Source organism: Lathyrus oleraceus, chromosome 3 (genome assembly GCF_024323335.1).
Source record: "Lathyrus oleraceus cultivar Zhongwan6 chromosome 3, CAAS_Psat_ZW6_1.0, whole genome shotgun sequence".
Taxonomy (NCBI): Eukaryota; Viridiplantae; Streptophyta; class Magnoliopsida; order Fabales; family Fabaceae; genus Lathyrus; species Lathyrus oleraceus.
The window spans coordinates 75,304,634-75,328,824 of record NC_066581.1 but is presented as its reverse complement, the minus strand read 5'-3'; the positions used below and the strand labels follow the sequence as shown (position 1 = coordinate 75,328,824).

Here is a 24,191-nt window from a genome sequence, read left to right as displayed (position 1 = left end):
GATTTTTTTGAAAGATCGAATGCATGACCAAACTATCTGAACACAACTACCCTACCCCAGGTTAAGATTAAGGGTTTCAGATCCGAAATAAACACCGACTTCTAGGCTCAAATTGGTTGACTAGGGATTAACTCCTTATCTCTTCAGTGTTTGGGGATTTGAAACAATGTCTTACATCATCGGCAAGGTTTTACTCAAAAGAATACCACAATAATTTCATTTGTTTTTTCATCATCCTCCTTCCAATCTTTGTTAACACAATGGTTTGATAAACAAAAGTGAATGAGAGGAGTATTTTTGTTTTTAACATAAATGAAAAACGAGTGAATACGAATGGATTAATTCAAAAGATGCATAAACATTTCATTAATCTTACCAATTCAAATAAAACAACAATGCTTAAAAGCAAATAACAATCAACATGCGAGGAAACTACAAAAGAAGTGTTGAAACAACCAAATGATTGCCAGCTTTAGGGAATAACTTCTTCAAACTTGATCCATTAACCTATGGGGACACCCCTTGAGACCTTCGCACTTATTCGGCCGATGGGTTAACGTTTACCACCAAGCTTCCTTCTTGAAAGGCTATGTACCCGTTGTCAATCAAATGTTGTACTTTGGCTTTGAAAGCGCTGCATTCTTCGGTTGAATGCCCTTCTGATTCGGCATGATATCCACATTGTACATTTGGGTCATACCCGGGTGGGTAAGGTTGTGGAACCGACTTATGAGACTTGGGAACCACCAACGAGTTTTGAATCAAAGGCTGCAGAAGTTGGCTATATGTCATGATGATTGGATGACGAGGATCACTTCTTCTTTCCAAGTTATTTTGAGGCCTATGCTGGTTTTGATATCTCGGGCCTTGGGCTTGTTGATTTGGATGAGGAGAAAACCAGGATTGTTTGTAATGAAGACCAAATGGTAGTGTTTGCTGGTATGGCACTTTGGGCATTGCTAACTGCTCATTTTCAGCCACTTGAAGGTTGGGATCAACATGCTTTTTGACATTGGCATGATGATCTTCAAATTCTTTTCCTTCAATCTCATCGTTGAACGCAACCCTCTTGGATCCACTACTCACTTCTCCTTTTCTTTCATTGGTATGGGTCGTGACATTGGAAATCCAAGGCGGTATCTCAATGCTCTTACCAGGAAACAATGATAGCTCATTAGCCACATCCCTGACATCTTCCTTGTGGAACAAAACCTTGAGGGGTTTCAAGGGTCCTTTCCCTTTCTCATTACCTGGCCCAGAAATCAAGGTATATGTACCTAAGCCTTCCTCCTTGAGTGTTGGTGACCTTATGTCAATCAATCTTTGCAGCTTGAGCTTAAAACTCTTGCATTCCTCGATGGAGTGCCCCATTGTTCCAGTATGGTATCCGCACTTGATCTTCGGGTGATCTTCTTCAAAGACTAAGCTCTTTTTGTTAATCAGTTATCGTACTAAGGCTTTTAACACTAAGCAAGAATCCAGGTCATGTCCCACTGCCTCTTTATGGAATTCACATGTTGCATTTGGATTGTACCATGGCAGGTATGGTGACGTAGGTGTGAGAGCTCGAGGGGTCACCAAAGCATTCTGGATCAGCTGTGGGTAGAGCTTGCTATATGGCACCGGAATTGGGTCATTGTGATTTTTGTTCCTCTTGTTCCGATTCAGATTTTTGTTCTGAACCTGACTTCGGTGATTTTGAGGAGGAATAGCCAGAGGATGTTGATGATGACGTCTTGAGGGAGGGCCATATGCCGGTAGATGAGGAGCTTCCACATCGAATTTCCCTTGACTTGAGGTAACACTAGATGGATGTGGAGTAGTAGCTATCTTTGTTACAGCAGTGTATATTGGGTGACCCTCTTTTCTCAACAAGACTTGCAGGGTTTCCAAGACCCATCTCATTTGGCTCTTCAAAAGATTAAGTTCCTCCTTCAATGCTTCTTGACTTTTCCTTAGCTCGTCCATCATCTCCTGAGACATGGTTCTTTGTTCTAAACGCGTGTTGAGAATCACTTTGCTGATCATGGACAAAGGATGGATGAGTTTTTTCTGGTATTTTCGAAAAAGGATATGAAATGCATGATGACGAATGTAGATTCAATGGTATATGAATGGATGCAATGCATTTTTTTGTGTTTTGGTATGCAAATAAGATGCAATGCAGGTAGTTAGGGTCTGGGATAACGTGAGTAACTCAGAACAGGTTTCTAGGTAGTCTCCTTAACAGATAGTTCTAGGTTTTCTACCCATAAACCCACTCACGGGATAGTTTCTACATTTTTGATAAGGTTCCCAGAGTCATGGACCATAATCGTATCAACATCATGCAACAGGCTTGCCGCTTTAGGACAAGAGTGACGAAATGTCTCTTCTGAGCGAGGTTTTCATGTTGGGTGCAACAAGGAGAGGCCCTTGGAGTCCATCATTGCGCAACCACCAAAGTAATAATTTGTTATAAGAGGGGGTCCTAGAGTCATGGACCCTTCATGAATCAACGTCATGCAACAGGCTAGCTGTCTTATAACGAGATCTACAAATAGGCCTAGTCTAGGGGAGTCTTCAATCTAGGCACGCAAGGAGTGGCCCTTGGGGACTAACACTACACAACTTCCAATTCTAAACTTATGTGTTCTCTCTTCTTTTTCCAAAGCTCGGGTGTAGAGCTTTATTCATGATATCAAAAATCCCAAAGCCCACAAATGAACATATATACAGATATACAAATGCGATAAAGTAGTGATAAAGAAATCACATAACAAAGGAAGAAAAATAAACAAACAAAGTTAACACACATACTAAAACTTAAATGAACTAGGGTTGACTCACTTAGGGATGTTGTTTTCCCCAGCAGAGTCGCCATCTGTCGCACCTCGAAAAATGGGGATACGACTTTAAGCGAAGGCGCAATCGCACGCTCGCAATGATGGACTGAACAGAGTCGCCACCGAACTTTATTTATTCCTAAAAAGGAAAGGGGAAATATCGATAAAACCCAAGACAAAACGACAATGATTATTGGTCGTCGCAACCAAATCAAGGTTCGAGAGTCGGTTACGTGAGGGGTGCTAATACCTTCCCCTTGCGTAATCGACTCCCGAACCCTGATTTGGTTGCGACGACCAATAATCATTGTCGTTTTGTCTTGGGTTTTATCGATATTTCCCCTTTCCTTTTTAGGAATAGATAAATTTCGGTGGCGACTCTGTTCAGTCCATCATTGCGAGCGTGCGATCGCGCCTTCGCTTAAAGTCGTATCCCCATTTTCCCCTCCCGTAACCGACTCCCGAACCCTGATTTGGTTGCGACGACCAATAATCATTGCCGTTTTGTCTTGTGTTTTATCGATATTTCCCCTTTCCTTTTTAGGAATAAATAAAGTTCGGTGGCGACTCTGTTCAGTCCATCATTGCGAGCGTGCGATCGCGCCTTCGCTTAAAATCGTATCCCCATTTTTCGAGGTGCGACAGATGGCGACTCTGTGTGGGAAAACAATCCTGCTGGAGAATCAGACACACACTGGGGAGTAATCAAAGTGAAAGTTGATTGAACAATACTTAGAATACAAGAGATTTCAGTAGTAAGTTCACATATGACTTACTAAACCCGAATATGAAACATTTCTACAACAGGTTCATACAAGACCTGACAACACCAAAACAATCATAGAGAAAGATTCTTCAAAACAGGTTCATACATGACCTGGTAATACTGGAATAAAGCTCAACAACAGGTTCATATATGACCTGACAATGCTGGGGAATATCAAGAATCTGGTAATACTGGAATAAAGCTCAACAACAGGTTCATATGTGGCCTGATAACACTGAAACAATCATAGAGAAAGATTCTTCGCCATCTGTCGCACCTCGAAAAATGGGGATACGACATTAAGCGAAGGCGCGATCGCACGCTCGCAATGATGGACTGAACAGAGTCGCCACCGAACTTTATTTATTCCTAAAAAGGAAAGGGGAATATCAATAAAACCCAAGACAAATCGACAAATTATTATGGTTGTTGCAACCAATATCAGGGTTCGAGAGTCGGTTACGCAAGGGGAAGGTATTAACACCCCTCACGTCCGTTGTATTCAACGGGAACCGTTTAGTTAGTTTCGTTTTGAATGTTAGCTTATGTTAGTCTTCCCAAGTTATGATGAGGGGGAGAAAGAATAGAAGAGAGGGGAATATTTTTGGATTTTTGACGAAGGACTAAACCTAAGTTTTTTATTAGTGGGCCTGACAAGATTTACAAATCCTGCTCCTACGTATCTCAAAAGAGAAATCAAGGTTTTCTGATTAGTCGCACGGCGGCGAGAAAGAGTTTGATTGGTTGGATTTATTTTGAGTAATGACGAGAACTTGGATGAGCGAGATATCCATCTCGAATCCTAGCCTCGAGAGTGCACGGTATACACCATGTTCCATTTCCATTCTTATTGAAAGAGTGTTTAATAAAGATTAAGTGTTTTGAATTTGATTGAGAGAGGGTTTGAAGAAACCGCATTGACAATTTTAGACGATGGCGAGAGCTAAGATAGGCAAGGCATCCGCCTTGAATCTTAATCTCAGGAGTGCACGGTATACACCATGTTCCATTTCCATCTTTATTGAAAAAGTGTTAAGGTAGGAATTAAGTATTTTTTTTTTGAATTTGAAAGACGAATGTTTAAGAACGAGATATAAGCCTCGAGATCAATAATTCAGGGTTCCACCGGAATGCTAGATTCCAATGGTCCTTTTTCATTCGAATTATTTAAAAAAATTATTTAATGGACAACGAGCACTTGATGAAAATCAAATGTTCAAAGGGTTACGCCAGAATGTTTGATACCAACGGCCTTTATTTTTGAATTTATTTAGAAAAAGGTTTGGATATTGTATTTGATTTTAAGAAATATCTCTCAATATGTGATCAAGGATGGATTCACATAAATGATTTGAGACAGTTTGACTTGGTTACGAAAATTATTTGAAGTCGAAATTGAAATGGTTTAATGGAAAATTAAAACTCAATAAGAACGAGACATGTGCTTTTGGACTCAATTGTTCAAGGGTTACCCTGGATTGCTAGATTCCAACGGTCCTTTTCTTTCGAGTTTGTTTAAGAAAAGACTTTTGTAAGTTATAGTAAGAAATTATAAAAGATATAAATAGAACAACAAGTATAAAAAATAACACAAATAGAAAAAAGACAATTGAATATTGCACTTGGTTTAAGAGAGGTCAATTGGTACCTGGTCAAGGTTTAATTCAAATAAATTGAGACAAGATTTAAATTGAAATTGGAATGGTTTAAAATGAATTGAATTTAGACATGATTTAAATCGAAATTGGAATGGTTTTAAAATGAATTGAATTTAGACATGGTTTAAATTGAAATTGAAATGGTTTTAAAATGAGTTAAATTTAGACATGATTTAAATTGAAATTGAAATGGTTTTAAAATGAATTGAATTTTAGACATGATTTAAATTGAAATTGAAATGGTTTTAAAATGAATTGAATTTTAAAATAAATTAAAATTGAAAAAATAATTTAATTTATGATCAAAATGAAACAATGACCTTAATTACTCATCTTGGCGATTAATAATTAGTTATATGAATTAAATAACCTAATTGAATTTTTTTAATAAATTGGAATGGTTTAAAAGGTTGGATTTTTCAGTAAAATCACCATTAGGCATATCAATCAGCATGTTAATCTAACAACTCTATTCAATAAATCTAACAATCCCAATTAACATTTGCATAATCTAATTAACCAACATTCACTAATCAATGCTTGGTACAACAACTTAACATAGGATTAACATGATAGAAGTACAAATTAACGACATCACCACAAATCAACACCAAGTCAACTTACTAAACCAAGACCTGCAGCAAGGAACTGGTTGCAGAACTGATGCAACCTATGAACCTACAACAAACATGTTCTAAACTCAAACCAAACTTGTAAGGTCCAACTTGCATCAATCCAAACCTTTAAAACCTGTCTCAAGCACATTAGCACACTACAGTCATCAAACCAAACAAGTGAACCAACACCATATGAACCAGATCATGGCAGCAGTATGCTATTTACAAATCAAACTCATTATATTGATATGCATCCAATAACTAGATCTTAACAAGAATGCATAATTGAATCGAACAAACAAGTCGAAAGTATTGGCAGCAGCAACAAACAAGTCGAAAGTATTAAAACATGTGAAACACCAACCTAGGTTTCTCGTGTTTGTTTTTGGAGTAGCGGCGGATTTGACTCGTCGTCGGGGAGCGAGCGTTTGAAGGATATCTTCGGGAGAGTTCTGTATTGGCAGAGATAAAGAACGTATGTGCGTGAAGTTAGCTTTGGGGATATCGGCGATGAATGGTTCGCTGGATGACCTTGGATGGTCGAAACAGGTGATGAGCTTTCCAGTTAATCCACAACCCCGAGCCAAAATCACCGAAGTGATTCGACCTGTAAAAAAGAAATAAATCTTAAAAACCAATGTCAAACATTCACAGCAAATAGCCTGATTTCCCACTAAGGTTGGCAACGGAGGTGTATGTGTGGTGGCGTCGGAAAATTATAGGAGATGGAGCAGTGGTCGGTTGAAAGCTGTGGTGGTCATTTGTTGAAGGAAGGGCAACGATGGTGATTTGCGCGGTAGTTGTTGTGTGGTGGTGCGGAGACAGAGGGTTGTTTGAAGGTTGTGAGAAAGAAGAATTGTGTCGTGGATGTGAGTTCTGTTACGGCTTTGAATGGTAGCGAAGGGTGGTGATTGAAGTATGGTTGAAAAGTAGAAACCCGTTTTTGGTGGGTAGCGAATAGATCGATGGTGATGGTGTTGAAGGTGGAGGTGCGACGGTCGAGGGTTTTAAGGGTGGATGAAGGGTTTCGGTGAAGACGGTTTTAAGGGTTTTGAAGGGTGTGGCGGCGGATACGGTGAGAAAAGAAGAGGAACGGTTTCTTTCTTTCTTATCTTTCTCATAGAAATGAGAGAGAAGAGAGATGGGTTTAGGCGACGTTGGTTTTTACTGTGTAATGGTCCTTTTTCTATTTCTTGCTACATCCTTTAATATATATAATGTTTTATTAGGGTTACTAAGTTTCAAAAATGCCAATAGTATCCTTAATGTTTATTTTAGAGACAAATTCAATTAAAACTATTTAAAACTTAATAAAATTAAACACTTAAAAATAATTAAAATAAAAACACAATTCTCTTTATTTTTTCTAAATGCTTTGACAAAAACACAAAAATAAAAGAGGCAAAAATGAATAAAAATCGAGCGTAAAAATGCTCAAAATAAATAAATTGAATGTACCAAAATGATCAGCGTGAAATAAACTTCTCGGAAACATATAGGTTTTGATCAAATTTTGAAATGGAAAACGCCCGGTTAAAATGCTCAGACGGACCAAAACGTGACCGAAAAATTAGCCGAAAAATAATTCGAGCATACCAGATTAAACTACGCGAAACGTAGATTAATAAAATTGATGTCTAGAAGCTTTGATTTTAAAATTTTCCGTTCATTGATTTGACGCACATCCGTTGATTAATTCAACCGATTTGTCTGTAGATCCGAAAAATTATTTCGACTGATATTTTAGGCACTATGCGGTATGGAATGCATGGTATGCTATGTAGACATGCAATAGCTATGATGAATGCATTGAATCAGCGATTCAGGGTCAAAATTGGGGTGTGACAGTTGCCCCTATTTAAGTATCTTCAACTAGAGAATATGAAGCAGGACACTCTTCATACGATCATAGTGGGAGAAAGTTAAATACTAAGAAGACCCGGATTTTGATCCTGAATCCCTATGACATGATATGATATGATATGCGCTGATGCAAGATTCTCTTTTTTGTAATTTTAATCTGCTAGGGATATGGTGAACCCTTAACAGGAGATGCTACTAGACAGACCAATCTGTGGGGAATGTCGATGGTTCACAGGGAGACAGACAAATGGCAAAAACCAACTCGCTGGGGAAAACAATCCTCTTGGAGAATTAGGCACACACTGGGGAGTAATCGAAGTGAAAGTTGATAAACAATACTTAGAGTACAAGAGATTTCGGTAGTAAGTTCACATATGACTTACTAAACCCGAATATGAAAATTTTCTACAACAGGTTCATACATGACCTGACAACACCGAAACAATCATAGAGAAAGATTCTTCAAAACAGGTTCATACATGACCTGGTAATACTGGAATAAAGCTCAACAACAGGTTCATATATGACCTGACAATGCTGGGGAATATCAAGAACCTGGTAATACTGGAATAAAGCTCAACAACAGGTTCATATATGACCTGATAACACTGAAGCATTCATAGAGAAAGATTCTTCGAAACAGGTTCATACATGACCTGGTAATACTGGAATAACGCTCAACAACAGGTTCATATATGACCTGACAATGCTGGGGAATATCAAGAACCTGGTAATACTGGAATAAAGCTCAACAACAGGTTCATATATGACCTGACAATGCTGGAACAATCATAGAGAAAGATTCTTCAAAACAGGTTCATACATGACCTGGTAATACTGGAATAAAGCTCAACAACAAGTTCATATATGACCTGACAATGCTGGGGAATATCAAGAACCTGGTAATACTGGAATAAAGCTCAACAACAGATTCATATATGACCTGACAATGATGGGGAATATCAAGAACCTGGTAATACTGGAATAAAGCTCAACAACAGGTTCATATATGACCTGATAACACTGAAATAATCATAGAGAAAGACTCTTCAAAACAGGTTCATACATGACCTAACACTTTATAATGCATCTGATAGTTCTGGAGATTTCTCATAAGAAATTCATCCGATCAAAGATTTTGGAGATTCCTAATAAGGAATTTATGCAAAACAAAGATAAGCAGGAGTCTTCTTATAAGTAGATCATCCGTACAAAAGGCTATGATGATTCTTTATAAAGAAATCAAACAAAACCAACATCATTGGAGTTTTCTAACACGAAAAACCTCCAAGCTTCTGGGAATTCCTCAAGATGATGAGTCATACATGACTTTCACGGAACCATCAGGAAAGACAGGGTAATTAAACTCTCTGTACGTGCCAACAACAATTGGACTTTTCACCGTAAGTAATGGATTACAACCAACTTTTAACGGATTTTGCCAACAACAATTGGACTTTGACTGTAAGCAATGGATTACAACCAACTTTTAACAGATTTTGCCAACAACAATTAGACTTTGACCGAACGCAATGGATTACAACCATCTTTTAACAGATTGGTGCCAATAACAATTGGACTTGAAAATGACTGCGAAAACCGGATGTTGGTTTAAGGGCACCAAATACAGACTGGAATTAGAGGTCAAAGGGTATAGGATCAACAACAAGACCTGGATCAATGCAAAATGAGCCCGAAGTACATTTCGGTTATGTATGATTTGAATTTTTTATGCATGATATATGAATGATCGTGATATGAAAATGCTGACACCTGAGTGGACAGGGAGTTTGTAAAGACTATTTATGGAGATCATGATTCCTCAACACCGAGAACTCAACCAAATATTTTATGATAGATGTTATCAAAGGAGAATTCTATCAAGCTTGACACCACAACTTAGCCAATGGGATCCTTTTGGAGGATTAATGAATCATGCTAGCATAGTTTTTGGGCACTCGTCTCAAAACCAATAGTTGTTGACATATGGCAGAATTTGTTTGATCAATTTGAAAGCATGAAGGGGGTCTGCCCCTTTGTGGCTCATCTTGCCCCAGTTTGTTGGGTCTTTGAAAATGTTCACCTTGAAAGTGAGTTTGAAACAGCTTGACATGAGACGATCTCAAGATGGCTTGCCCCAAGTGTTCGAGACTTGCAGTGGCCTGACCCTAATTCACCAAAACCTGGAATGGTAGACTTCTGATTGACTGTCTTTGGATAGTTGGACTCAATGAGCTTCTGGGGTGGCTTGCCCCGGTCTGAGTCTTGAAGCAAATCACTTTTTGCTAAGTGAACCTTGGGTGATTGGATCGGATTGAATGACACTCAAAGTGATTTTCCCATGACTGGACTTCTTTCACTCCATCAAATTCCTCAACTGTGTATTATTGGAATTTCTTCGATGCTAAGTGTCGAATCGCAAATAAGATTGTTCATTCAAAAACGGTAATTTTAATGCAATGTTTATGCAAAAATTTGAATTCAAAGTTTATTGATATGAATGGGTGAAATACGGTGAACGACTCATTGAGAAGAACACAATGGTGATCAAGTCATTCACAGTATGCAAGTTGGGCGATCAAATGATTAACAAAGATCGTTTGGAGTCAGGTTAACACAACCTTATTGTAGTATGCTTTCAAAATAGACCCTGCCTCAATTATGTCTTTTAAGGGTTGTAACGTGGTCTGGTTCACGGTTTTTTTTAAACAAAAGGATATAAGGCTCAAAACTTATTTTTACCCACCCCTTCTTCTTGATGATCTCCAGTTCCTATGTTCAGTTAATTCAATACATGCATTCGACTTCGAAGGTGCGAAAGTGACAATGAGGATTCAAGGTGAGATTTTCTTGAAATGGCAGTCACCTTATTTTGTTTTTGTTGAGGATTTAATGACCTCTTTTGATTGATTTCCTTTATCCCTGATTTTTCCTGGACCGCTTCTTTGAAGTTTTTGGTTCATCGGGATGCCCTGACTTTTGCCTAAGTCATTTTGTGGTGTTTGACTTAGCGGACTTTTTTCTGTTTTTTTTACGTGTTGATTGCCAGGTTATTGGTGGATGAGGATCAACCAACACTAATTTTAGCTTTTCTCAACTTCTTCGACACTTCAACATGTACGCGAAGGATAACATGTGGTTGAACCTCATTGGAGGGTGTACATATGGATGATTTTTTTGAAAGATCGAATGCATGATCAAACTATCTGAACACAACTACCCTACCCCAGGTTAAGATTAAGGGTTTCAAATCCGAAATAAACACCGACTTCTAGGCTCAAAGTGGTTGACTAGGGATTAACTCCTTATCTCTTCAGTGTTTGGGGATTTGAAACAATGCCTTACATCATCGACAAGGTTTTACTCAAAAGCATACCACAACAATTTCAGGTGTTTTTTCATCATCCTCCTTCCAATCTTTGTTAACACAATGGTTTGATAAACAAAAGTGAATGAGAGAAGTATTTTTGTTTTTAACATAAATGAAAAACGAGTGAATACGAATGGATTAATTCAAAAGATGCATAAACATTTCATTAATCTTACCAATTCAAATAAAACAACAATGCTTAAAAGCAAATAACAATCAACATGCGAGGAAACTACAAAAGAAGTGTTGAAACAACCAAATGATTGCCAGCTTTAGGGAATAACTTCTTCAAACTTGATCCATTAACCTATGGGGACACCCCTTGAGACCTTCGCACTTATTCGGCCGATGGGTTAACGTTTACCACCAAGCTTCCTTCTTGAAAGGCTATGTGCCCGTTGTCAATAAACTGTTATACTTTGGCTTTGAAAGCGCTGCATTCTTCGGTTGAATGCCCTTCTAATTCGGCATGATATCCACATTGCACATTTGGGTCATACCCGGGTGGGTAAGGTTGTGGAACCGACTTATGAGACTTGGGAACCACCAACGAGTTTTGAATCAAAGGCTGCAGAAGTTGGCTATATGTCTTGATGATTGGATGACGAGGATCACTTCTTCTTTCCAAGTTATTTTGAGGCCTATGCTGATTTTGATATCTCGGGCCTTGGGCTTGTTGATTTGGATGAGGAGAAAACCAGGATTGTTTGTAATGAAGACCAAATGGTAGTGTTTGCTGGTATGGCACTTTGGGCATTGCTAACTGCTCATTTTCAGCCACTTGAAGGTTGGGATCAACATGCTTTTTGACATTGGCATGATGATCTTCAAATTCTTTTCCTTCAATCTCATCGTTGAACGCAACCCTCTTGGATCCACTACTCACTTCTCCTTTTCTTTCATTGGTATGGGTCGTGACATTGGAAATCCAAGGCGGTATCTCAATGCTCTTACCAGGAAACAATGATAGCTCATTAGCCACATCCCTGACATCTTCCTTGTGGAACAAAACCTTGAGGGGTTTCAAGGGTCCTTTCCCTTTCTCATTACTTGGCCCAGAAATTAAGGTATATGTACCTGAGCCTTCCTCCTTGAGTGTTGGTGACCTTATGTCAATCAATCTTTGCAGCTTGAGCTTAAAACTCTTGCATTCCTCGATGGAGTGCCCCATTGTTCCAGTATGGTATCCGCACTTGATCTTCGGGTGATCTTCTTCAAAGACTAAGCTCTTTTTGTTAATCAATTCTCGTACTAAGGCTTTTAACGCTAAGCAAGAATCCAGGTCATGTCCCACTGCCTCTTTATGGAATTCACATGTTGCATTTGGATTGTACCATGGCAGGTATGGTGACGTAGGTGTGAGAGCTCGAGGGGTCACCAAAGCATTCTGGATCAGCTGTGGGTAGAGCTTGCTATATGGCACCGGAATTGGGTCATTGTGATTTTTGTTCCTCTTGTTCTGATTCTGATTTTTGTTCTGAACCTGACTTCGGTGATTTTGAGGAGGAATAGCCAGAGGATTTTGATGATGACGTCTTGAGGGAGGGCCATATGCCGGTAGATGAGGAGCTTCCACATGGAATTTCCCTTGACTTGAGGTAACACTAGATGGATGTGGAGTAGTAACTCTCTTTGTTGCAGCAGTGTATATTGGGTGACCCTCTTTTCTCAACAAGACTTGCAGGGTTTCCAAGACCCATCTCATTTGGCTCTTCAAAAGATTAAGTTCCTCCTTCAGTGCTTCTTGACTTTTCCTTAGCTCGTCCATCATCTCCTGAGACATGGTTCTTTACTCTAAACGCGTGTTGAGAATCACTTTGCTGATCATGGACAAAGGATGGATGAGTTTTTTCTGGTATTTTCGAAAAAGGATATGAAATGCATGATGACGAATGTAGATGCAATGGTATATGAATGGATGCAATGCATTGTTTTTTGTGTTTTGGTATGCAAATAAGATGCAATGCAGGTAGTTAGGGTCTGGGATAACGTGAGTAACTCAGAACAGCTTACTAGGTAGTCTCCTTAACAGATAGTTCTAGGTTTTCTACCCATAAACCCACTCACGGGATAGTTTCTACATTTTTGATAAGGTTCCCAGAGTCATGGACCATAATCGTATCAACATCATGCAACAGGCTTGCCGCTTTAGGACAAGAGTGACGAAATGTCTCTTCTGAGCGGGGTTTTCATGTTGGGTGCAACAAGGAGAGGCCCTTGGAGTCCATCATTACGCAACCACCAAAGTAATAACTGGTTCTAAGAGGGGGTCCTAGAGTCATGGACCCTTCATGAATCAACGTCATGCAACAGGCTAGCTGTCTTATAACGAGATCTACAAACAGGTCTACTCTAGGGGAGTCTTCATGCTAGGCACGCAAGGAGTGGCCCTTTGGGACTAACACTACACAACTTCCAATTCTAAACTTATGTGTTCTCTCTTCTTTTTCCAAAGCTCGGGTGTAGAGCTTTATTCATGATATCAAAAATCCCAAAGCCCACAAATGAACATATATACAGATATACAAATGCGATAAAGTAGAGATAAAGAAATCACATAACAAAGGAAGAAAAATAAACAAACAAAGTTAACACACATACTAAAACTTAACTGAACTAGGGTTGACTTACTTAGGGATGTTGTTTTCCCCAACAGAGTCGCCATCTGTCGCACCTCGAAAAATGGGGATACAACTTTAAGCGAAGGCGTGATCGCACGCTCGCAATGATGGACTGAACAGAGTCGCCTCTGAACTTTATTTATTCCTAAAAAGGAAAGGGGAAATATCGATAAAACCCAAGACAAAACGACGATGATTATTGGTCGTCGCAACCAAATCAGGGTTCGAGAGTCGGTTACGTGAGGGGTGTTAATACCTTCCCCTTGCATAATCGACTCCCGAACCCGGATTTGGTTGCGACGACCAATAATCATTGTCGTTTTGTCTTGGGTTTTATCGATATTTCCCCTTTCCTTTTTAGGAATAAATAAAGTTCGGTGGCGACTCTGTTCAGTCCATCATTGCGAGCGTGCGATCGCGCCTTCGCTTAAAGTCGTATCCCCATTTCCCCTTGCATAACCGACTCCCGAACTCTGATTTGGTTGCGACGACCAATAATCATTGTCATTTTGTCTTGGGTTTTATCGATATTTCCCCTTTCCTTTTTAGGAATAAATAAAGTTCGGTGGTGACTCTGTTCAGTCCATCATTGCGAGCGTGCGATCGCGCCTTCGCTTAAAGTCGTATCCCCATTTTTCGAGGTGCGACAGATGGCGACTCTATTGGGGAAAACAATCCTGCTGGAGAATGAGACACACACTGGGGAGTAATCGAAGTGAAAGTTGATTGAACAATACTTAGAATACAAGAGATTTCGGTAGTAAGTTCACATATGACTTACTAAACCCGAATATGAAACATTTCTACAATAGGTTCATACAAGACCTGACAACACCGAAACAATCATAGAGAAAGATTCTTCAAAACAGATTCATACATGACCTGGTAATACTGGAATAAAGCTCAACAACAGGTTCATATATGACCTGACAATGCTGGGGAATATCAAGAACCTGGTAATACTGGAATAAAGCTCAACAACAGGTTCATATGTGACCTGATAACACTGAAACAATCATAGAGAAAGATTCTTCGCCATCTGTCGCACCTCGAAAAATGGGGATACGACTTTAAGCGAAGGCGCGATCGCACGCTCGCAATGATGGACTGAACAGAGTCGCCACCGAACTTTATTTATTCCTAAAAAGGAAAGGGGAAATATCGATAAAACCCAAGACAAATCGACAATGATTATGGTCGTTGCAACTAATATCAGGGTTCGGGAGTCGGTTACGCAGGGGGAAGGTATTAGCACCCCTCACGTCCGTTGTATTCAACGGGAACCATTTAGTTAGTTTCGTTTTGAATGTTAGCTTATGTTAGTCTTCTCAAGTTATGATGAGGGAGAGAAAGAATAGAAGAGAGGAGAATATTTTTGGATTTTTGACGAAGGACTAAACCTGAGTTTTTTATTAGTGGGCCTGACAAGATTTACAAATCCTTCTCCTACGTATCTCAAAAGAGAAATCAAGGCTTACGTAGTTCTGGGTAGAAAAAATGTTTGTTTGTTGGTCGATTTTAGAGAAAGCTATATTGTATTAATCGACGAAAACATTATTTTACCCAAAACAGATGAGGAGCGGACGTATACCACATATCGAATGGATTTACAAATCGACATTCGGAAAAACGTCACTTATCTCGACTCAACAATTGTGGCTGAAACGTTGTTTTGCATCACCTTAAGACAAATATATCTTTCATTTATGAAAAAGGTTTTCTGATTAGTCGCACGGCGGCGAGAAAGAGTTTGATTGGTTGGATTTATTTTGAGTAATGGCGAGAACTTGGATGAGCGAGATATCCATCTCGAATCCTAGCCTCAGGAGTGCACGGTATACACCATGTTCCATTTCCATTTTTATTGAAAGAGTGTTTAATAAAGATTAAGTGTTTTGAATTTGATTGAGAAAGGGGTTTGAAGAAACCGCATTGACAATTTTAGACGATGGAGAGAGCTAAGATAGGCAAGGTATCTGCCTTGAATCTTAATCTCAGGAGTGCACGGTATACACCACGTTGCATTTCCATCTTTATTGAAAAAGTGTTAAGGTAGGGATTAAGTATTTTTTTTTAATTTGAAAGACGAATGTTTAAGAACGAGACATAAGCCTCGAGATCAATAATTCAGGGTTCCACCGGAATGCTAGATTCCAATGGTCCTTTTTCATTCGAATTATTTAAGAAAATTATTTAATGGACAACGAACACTTGATGAAAATCAAATGTTCAAAGGGTTACGCCAGAATGCTTGATCCCAACAGCCTTTATTTTCGAATTTATTTAGAAAAAGGTTTGGATATTGTATTTGATTTTAAGAAATATCTCTCAATATGTGATCAAGGATGGATTCACATAAATGATTTGAGACAGTTTGACTTGGTTACAAAAATTATTTGAAGTCGAAATTGAAATGGTTTAATGGAAAATGAAAACTCAATAAGAACGAGACATGTGCTTTTGGACTCAATTGTTCAAGGATTACACTGGAATGCTCGATTCCAACGGTCCTTTTCTTTCGAGTTTGTTTAAGAAAAGACTTTTGTAAGTTATAGTAAGAAATTATAAAAGATATAAATAGAACAGCAAATATAAAAAATAACACAAATAGAAAAAAGACAATTGAATATTGCACTTGGTTTAAGAGAGGTCAATTGGTACCTGGCCAAGGTTTAATTCAAATAAATTGAGACAAGATTTAAATTGAAATTGGAATGGTTTAAAATGAATTGAATTTAGACATGATTTAAATTGAAATTGAAATGGTTTTAAAATGAATTGAATTTAGACATGATTTAAATTGAAATTGAAATGGTTTTAAAATGAATTGAATTTAGACATGATTTAAATTGAAATTGAAATGGTTTTAAAATGAATTGAATTTTAGACATGATTTAAATTGAAATTGAAATGGTTTTAAAATGAATTGAATTTTAAAATAAATTAATATTGAAAAAATAATTTAATTTATGATCAAAATGAAACAATGACCTTAATTACTCATCTTGGCGATTAATAATTAGTTATATGAATTAAATAACCTAATTGAATTTTTTTTATAAATTGGAATGGTTTAAAAGGTTGGATTTTTCAGTATAATCACCATTAGGCATATCAATCAGCATGTTAATCTAACAGTCCTATTCAATAAATCTAACAATCCCAATTAACATTTGCATCATCTAATTAACCAACATTCACTAACCAATGCTTGGTACAACAACTTAACATAGGATTAACATGATAGAAACACAAATTAACGGCATCACCACAAATCAACACCAAGTCAACTTACTAAACCAAGACCTGCAGTAAGGAACTGGTTGCAGAACTGATGCAACCTATGAACCTGCAACAAACATGTCCTAAACTCAAACCAAACTTGTAAGGTCCAACTTGCATCAATCCAAACCTTTAAAACCTGTCTCAAGCACATTAGCACACTGCAGCCATCAAACCAAACAAGTGAACCAACACCATATGAACCAGATCATGGCAGCAGTATGTTATTTACAAATCAAACTCATTATATTGCTATGCATCCAATAACCAGATCTTAACAAGAATGCATAATTGAATCTAACAAACAAGTCGAAAGTATTGGCAGCAGCAACAAACAAGTCGAAAGTATTAAAACATGTGAAACACCAACCTAGGTTTCTCGTGTTTGTTGTTGGAGTAGCGGCGGATTTGACTCGTCGTCGAGGAGCGAGCGTTTGAAGGATGTCTTCGGGAGAGTTCTGTATTGGCGGAGATAAAGAACGTATGTGCGTGAAGTTAGCTTTGGGGATATCGGCAACGAATGGTTCGCTGGATGGCCTTGGATGATCGAAACAGGTGATGAGCTTTCTAGTTAATCCACAACCCCGAGCCAAAATCGCCGAAGTGATTCGACCTGTAAAAAAGAAATAAATCTTAAAAACCAATGTCAAACATTCACAGCAAATAGCCTGATTTCCCACTAAGGTTGGCAACGGAGGTGTATGTGTGGCGGCGTCGGAAAATTATAGGAGATGGAGCAGTGGTCGGTTGAAAGCTGTGGTGGTCATTTGTTGAAGGAAGGGCGACGATGGTGATTTGCGCGATGGTTGTTGTGTGGTGGTGCGGAGACGGAGGGTTGTTTGAAGGTTGTGAGAAAGAAGAACTGTGTCGTGGATGTGAGTTTTGTTACGGCTGTGAATGGTGGCGAAGGGTGGTGATTGAAGTGTGGTTGAAGAGCAGAAACCCGTTTTTGGTGGGTAGCGAATAGATAGATGGTGATGGTGTTGAAGGTGGAGGTGCGACGGTCGAGGGTTTTAAGGGTGGATGAAGGGTTTCGGTGAAGACGGTTTTAAGGGTTTTGAAGGGTGTGGCGGCGGATACGGTGAGAAGGGAAGAGGAACTGTTTCTTTCTTTCTTATCTTTCTCAGAGAAATGAGAGAGAAAAGAGATGGGTTTAGGTGGCGTTGGTTTTTACTGTGTAATGGTCCTCTTTCTATTTCTTGCAACATCCTTTAATATATATAGTGTTTTATTAGGGTTACTAAGTTTCAAAAATGCCAATAGTACCCTTAATGTTTATTTTAGAGACAAATTCAATTAAAACTATTTAAAACTAAATAAAATTAAACACTTTAAAATAATTAAAATAAAATTAAAATAAAAACACATTTCTATTTATTTTTTCTAAATGCTTTGACAAAAACACAAAAATAGAAGAGGCAAAAATGAATAAAAATAGAGCGTAAAAATGCTCAAAATAAATAAATTGAATGTACCAAAATGATCAACGTGAAATAAACTTCTCGGAAACATATATGTTTTGATCAAATTTTGAAATGGAAAACGCCCGGTTAAAATGCTCAGACGGACCAAAACGTGACTGAAAAATTAGCTGAAAAATAATTCGAGCATACCAGATTAAACTACGCGAAACATAGATTAATAAAATTGATGTCTAGAAGCTTTGATTTTAAAATTTTTCGTTCACTAATTTGACGCACATCCGTTGATTAATTCAACCTATTTGTCTGTAGATCCGAAAAATTATTTCGACTGATATTTTAGGCACTATGCTGTATGGAATGCATGGTATGCTATGTAGACATGCAATAGCTATGATGAATGCATTGAATAAGCGATTCAGGGACAAAATTGGGGTGTGACACTTGTTCTATTACTTTTAGCAAAGCTTGGTTTGGACCTCTTTTTATCACGAACTAGACATATTCGAAGATGGTCACGTAGATGCGTAGTACATGCTGTGTTACCGCCAAGTTTCTTATTACAGTATTTGCATATGACCTTCCAAGCACCTCTTATTTTTTCCCTTTTGAAATGGGATCAAACATCTGACTTTAGTCCTTTTTTGTTAGGACTTACATTCAACTCAACAATAGCTTATGCGTCTTGATTTTCCATGTTTTTCTCATTCATGATCTCCGCCCTGAAGTGTCATTGAGGAAACTTTTACCTCCATCCCCATCCACGCGGAGGAAAATATCCCCGACTTTGAAGCTCCAACCAGATAATCCCCACGGAGATCCCAGTTAACATATACAAATTGACATCCATATAGAAGACGAAATGTAAACAATAATGTTATGATTAATATGATTAAAAAAATTATTAAAACTTTTATTAGATAAATCATTTTTTTTAGTTTTTTTACAAATAAGATAATTATTTTATGAGAGAATAAAATTTTAAAATATCAACTCAATCTTATTTAATAGACTCAAACTAATTTTTTACATATTCAAAAAAAAATAGTTGATAAATTTTTATTATTCAATATTTAAATCAGTTGTACAATTGTTCCTGTTTATCAATATTATTTTTTCTCATTTCTAAAAACATTTTAATCAATAATTTTTTTCCAGTATATAAATATTATTTTTATTTTAATATTATTTATAAAAAAATTGAATCAATAGTAAAGTTGTTCTGTATATAAAAATATTTAATTCAACAATGTGAAATGATTGTATTAAATAATTGATAAATAACACGTATTTAACAAAAACAATTTAATCAATTTATATTTGACATGTATTTTTTCGTATACACATTTATGCCATTATTTACTTTTATAAATATCAATTAAACTTTAATAGTTCATTTTTGTCGGTTTTGAATGATTAACTCACTTTTCTATTTATTTGATGTATTTGTAACAATTACACACAAACCATGAAATTGCATTATCTTTCATTCACAAATTGATGTGAAAATATTTTAAATTAAATAATAAGTGTTACCACGAAAAATCTCTAAGGCATGCTGAAAGCGTAATTAATGAAGGAGTCCTGTGAATGTGGGGGTTATACCCCATAAAAAGATGAAGAGATGTTAAAGGTAAGCAAGAGTAAAAAAAATACAAATCGAACGATGAAGCCGACAGGGGAAGCTGGCCTTGTCGACAGGCCATTTCTGTCGACCAACGTAAAGTTTGGGACTTAAAAGAATTACAACCAAGTGAGCAGAAGACAGCGTCGCCCTAACGTCTGGGCGGGAGAAATTTGAAATTTAAAATGACCAGCAGTTATAAAAAGAATAAGAGCGCCAGGATGTGGGGCAGTTAGCAAGACATGGGTGCAGCGGTTGTGCAGATCATGTGACATAACATCTGCTAGTTTCTAAGAGTTTTAGCTTATGAGCAGTTTCCTCTAGTTTAGTATAAATAGAATGTCCCACAAGGGGCTCAGGGTGCTCAGGGTGTTCACTTTGTACATAAAATCACTTGTAAGAAAACTTCTCATTTCCAGCGCGAGGAAGAAGAGTTTTTTGAGAGTGTTATGTACGTGAATCACCACCTTTATTTCAATGCAATTTCCTTACTTTTCAATTGTTCCCGTTGAACATTTTATCTTAATTTCATTTACTTTTGAGTTATCATTTTACGTTGTTGTTGTAGTTTACGCTGTCGACACTGATTCTATTACGATAATAGAGTTTACCAAAAGTGTGTTCGTCGTATACCTCTTTTGAATGTTATAGCGCTGTCGGTCACGAGTCACCTATATGCGATAACATTATCTAAACCGTTCGTGTGGAAACCTTACGCTTGTTCGACGTTTTGTCAGGAGTCGTTCCTCACAAAGTCATTTTGTCGAGTTGGACAAGCCTCACTTGCACTAGCACATATCCTAGAATCAATTGGTCGATCCTGCAAGTAACCATTTGTTTTAAAGCCTAGGGAGGACTAGCAGTTGTTTACCAATTTCCACAGTAAACAAAAAGACACTTTAATCAATAAAATTTAAGATACTTTTTATTCTATAAAATTTAAATGTTGAGTTATTATGAAAAAAATTCAAACTTTAATCAGTAAAATATCTATTTTACATTAACAACTATTTATTTAACCTAATAACTCCATCAATATTTTAAATGCACATAAAAATTGAGTAATTAAAAATAATGATGTTACATCTCAAATGACATTTTTTTAATATATAGTTAATTTGAAAAAAAAAACTGTTTTTAGTATTTTTATGAATTGAGAAAATATCCTTCAAACTTTATTCACTTATTGATTATTTATTTAATACTATAACTACAATATTTTTAATACATGAATAGTTTGAAATAATGATATTAAATATATATTACATTATTATCAATTAAGGAATTTAAACCAAAATCATTTCAAATAATCTAGATAACTTATATTTTAAGAAGAAAATAAATAAATAAATTACATTCTAAATATATAATGGCAATGTTAAATATATAATAGCAGACCTATAAAATCACACTTATTTATTATATATAAATTGATGTTAGAACTCTTAAAAATATTTTTATAAAATAATAAATGATATGAGATTGTTTAAGATTTGATAGGAAACTGGCAAAGAGAGCACTTTTATTAGAAGGATACAGCTATAATTTGTAGTAAATAGTGTTAAGTAGATTTTACTACAAGAAAGCAATATAAAAATGAGAGGAAATAAGATGAGCCGCCAAAACATGATAATTTTGTGACTTTTTTCTTGCAGTGCCCTTTATTTGAAATTAAATTTCTATTTTGTCCCACTCTAAAATTTTTTTTTCAATCTGTCCCATTTTTTTTACTAGACTCGTCTATTCATTGGACGAGGGTATGAAGGTCCATTATGCCTTGTGTAGGCTCGGCCAATCAATGGCCGAGGATATGAAGGAGTTTTTTTTTTTTAATATTTTAAATATTTTATTAAATAGTTTTCTAATTATTATTAAATAGTTTTTTAATTAATTCTATATATAATTAATATAATTGATTTTTTAAAAAATAATAATAATTTTTTTTATAAAAATATTTAAAATAAAATGCAAATAATAATAGCTTTTTATGATAATAAAAAATTTTGATATTATTTTTTTAAAATATTAATAATAAAAATGATTATTTTTTAGAATATTAATAATAGAAATAATAATTTTTTTTAAGAATTACAATGGAAGAAATACATTTTATTTATAGTGACCGTCTGCTCCACATCTTGTGCCAACTTTTTTGCGTTTTCCCTTGCCCAAGTCTTCTTGTCTTTGTCTTGCGGGAGACGGAGATGAGTCGGAAGACAATTCATCAAGGGCGTTTTGTTGTTGTTGATGTTGTTGACTTTGATGTTGTTGTGATGTGTTTGGAGGCATATCCATACCGTCGAGTTCTTTAATGCGAAAAGTAGGCATACTCATTAAATGGTCATCGGTGAGGTCAAAGTTGGGTAGTGAATGTGTGGCTTGTGTGTAGGTTTCGGGTTAGGTGTGTTGGATAGGAGGATAATACACATCATCAGGGTTGTATGTGGGAGTGGGATGTGCGAATGTGGTGTTAGAAGGTTGGGGTTGAGAATGAGGGTTTAAGTATTCAAAGTTGGGTTGAGGAATTGGAGTGTATTGTATGGGTGGGCGTATGTTGGTTTGTTGTTGATATTGTTGGTTGTAATAGTAGTTTGTTTGAGGGAATGGAGTGTGGGGATTATGGTGTTGGGTTGAAGTGGAATAAATTGTGTGTTGTTATGTGGTCTGGGTGTGTTGGTATGTTTGTTGAGCTGAGGATGATGGTTGGTTATGTTGTTGTGGGGGTGATGTTGTTTGTTGGGTTGAAAAAGCTACACGTTGATGGGGATCATTCAAAAACTGTGTCGGAGCAACGTGCATAAAAGGAATTGATAAAAACCAATTCATGTATTCTCTATCCGGCTTAGACTCACCAATTACCGAGTTTCCTTGTAACACCAAATGCCTTCTTCTTTTCCATTCTTTCAGCTCTTCTTTATTTAAATCTTGTCAATGTGTGTCCCAAGCTTGGACCATAGTCATGTTATGGTGTTCACTTAGACATTTTGTCGGAGACGATATTTGTTGTTCAAATCCAAATTGGAGTTTGACTCAATCCGTCTGATGCATCTCAACGGTAAAGAAACATATCATATATGTTGTTGCACTCCAGACTCGGCTGTCATTATAATCAGGCACTAGATATTGTATGTACGGCCTCCAAATAAACTGTTAAAAGAAATATAACTATTAGAATGTATAAAATAAATTTAAATAAGTTTAATATTATAATTAATCATTCTTACATCATTTTCTTCCATGTGTTCTATTGCAACACGGTACCCTCGTAGATGATGACGAGGATTATTTCCATAATTCATACCTCGTTTGCACCATCTTGCATATTAAAAAAAATACGTTAAAGCGAATTATAAATAATTTTGATAAATATAAATTGCATTTAAATGAAAATCGTTACCTTAATGCATAAGGATGTGATGGAACCTCGTTACTAACTGGGGCTAACAAGGGTATGCGTGTGAATGCCTATACAGTTAGTAATACAACACATCTTCCTATGCTCTTGACTCCTTTATGGGCCGCCTTGCACATATGTCTATATAGTGTCGCCAAACAAGCAGAACCCCAACTGTATGTACTACATTTTCAAGGTCTCCTACTAAAGGTAACCAAGAAGAATGCAACAAATTGTGACTCTTATCTGGCATTAAAAAAGTAGCAATTAAAAGTAAAATATAAATTTTTGCATGTAGAATATTTTCTGCCTCGGACGGGTTAGGGTTACTTTTGAGTTGTGTTAATACTGCTTCTAACCAAACTATTTTGACAGAAGCCCCATTTTTATCCGAAGTTGTTGGTTCGATGCCCAAATTTTCCAGGTAAACATCATTGGTTACGTTTGTTGGGCCATTAACAGCTTTACCATGGATTCGGAGACCGAGTAACATACTCACATCCTCTAGTGTGATAGTACATTCACCTGTTGGTAAATGAAATGTATGTGTCTCCGGTCTCCATCTCTCTAACAATGCACTCAATTAGTTTAGAGTCTACTTTTAGACTTGCAATCTTGGCCACATTTGCAAAACCTGCTAGTTCCAAATACGGTATTATAACCGCACTTGGTTGAATGTATGTATGCGAATGGACCCGAAACCTACCGTCTTGCTGAAATTAAAATAAAAAACGGTAATGAATATTTGAT

The 24,191-nt window shown here is 36.8% G+C and overlaps 1 long non-coding RNA gene across 2 annotated transcripts in view; it reads right to left on the bottom strand.

Moving 5' to 3' along the window:
- Positions 1-17,406, bottom strand: part of LOC127132672 (uncharacterized) — a 39,912-nt gene extending 22,506 nt beyond the window's left edge. The window contains exons 1-2 of one of the 2 annotated variants that reach the window (XR_007806792.1): positions 17,373-17,406; positions 17,142-17,163 (exon numbers count right to left, since the gene is read on the bottom strand). This is a non-coding gene — a long non-coding RNA (uncharacterized LOC127132672). Of the gene's footprint in view, positions 1-5,999; positions 6,022-17,141; positions 17,164-17,372 lie in introns of both variants that reach the window. The other variant, XR_007806791.1, reaches the window with a different exon arrangement.
- Between the last annotated feature and the right edge of the window lie 6,785 nt (positions 17,407-24,191).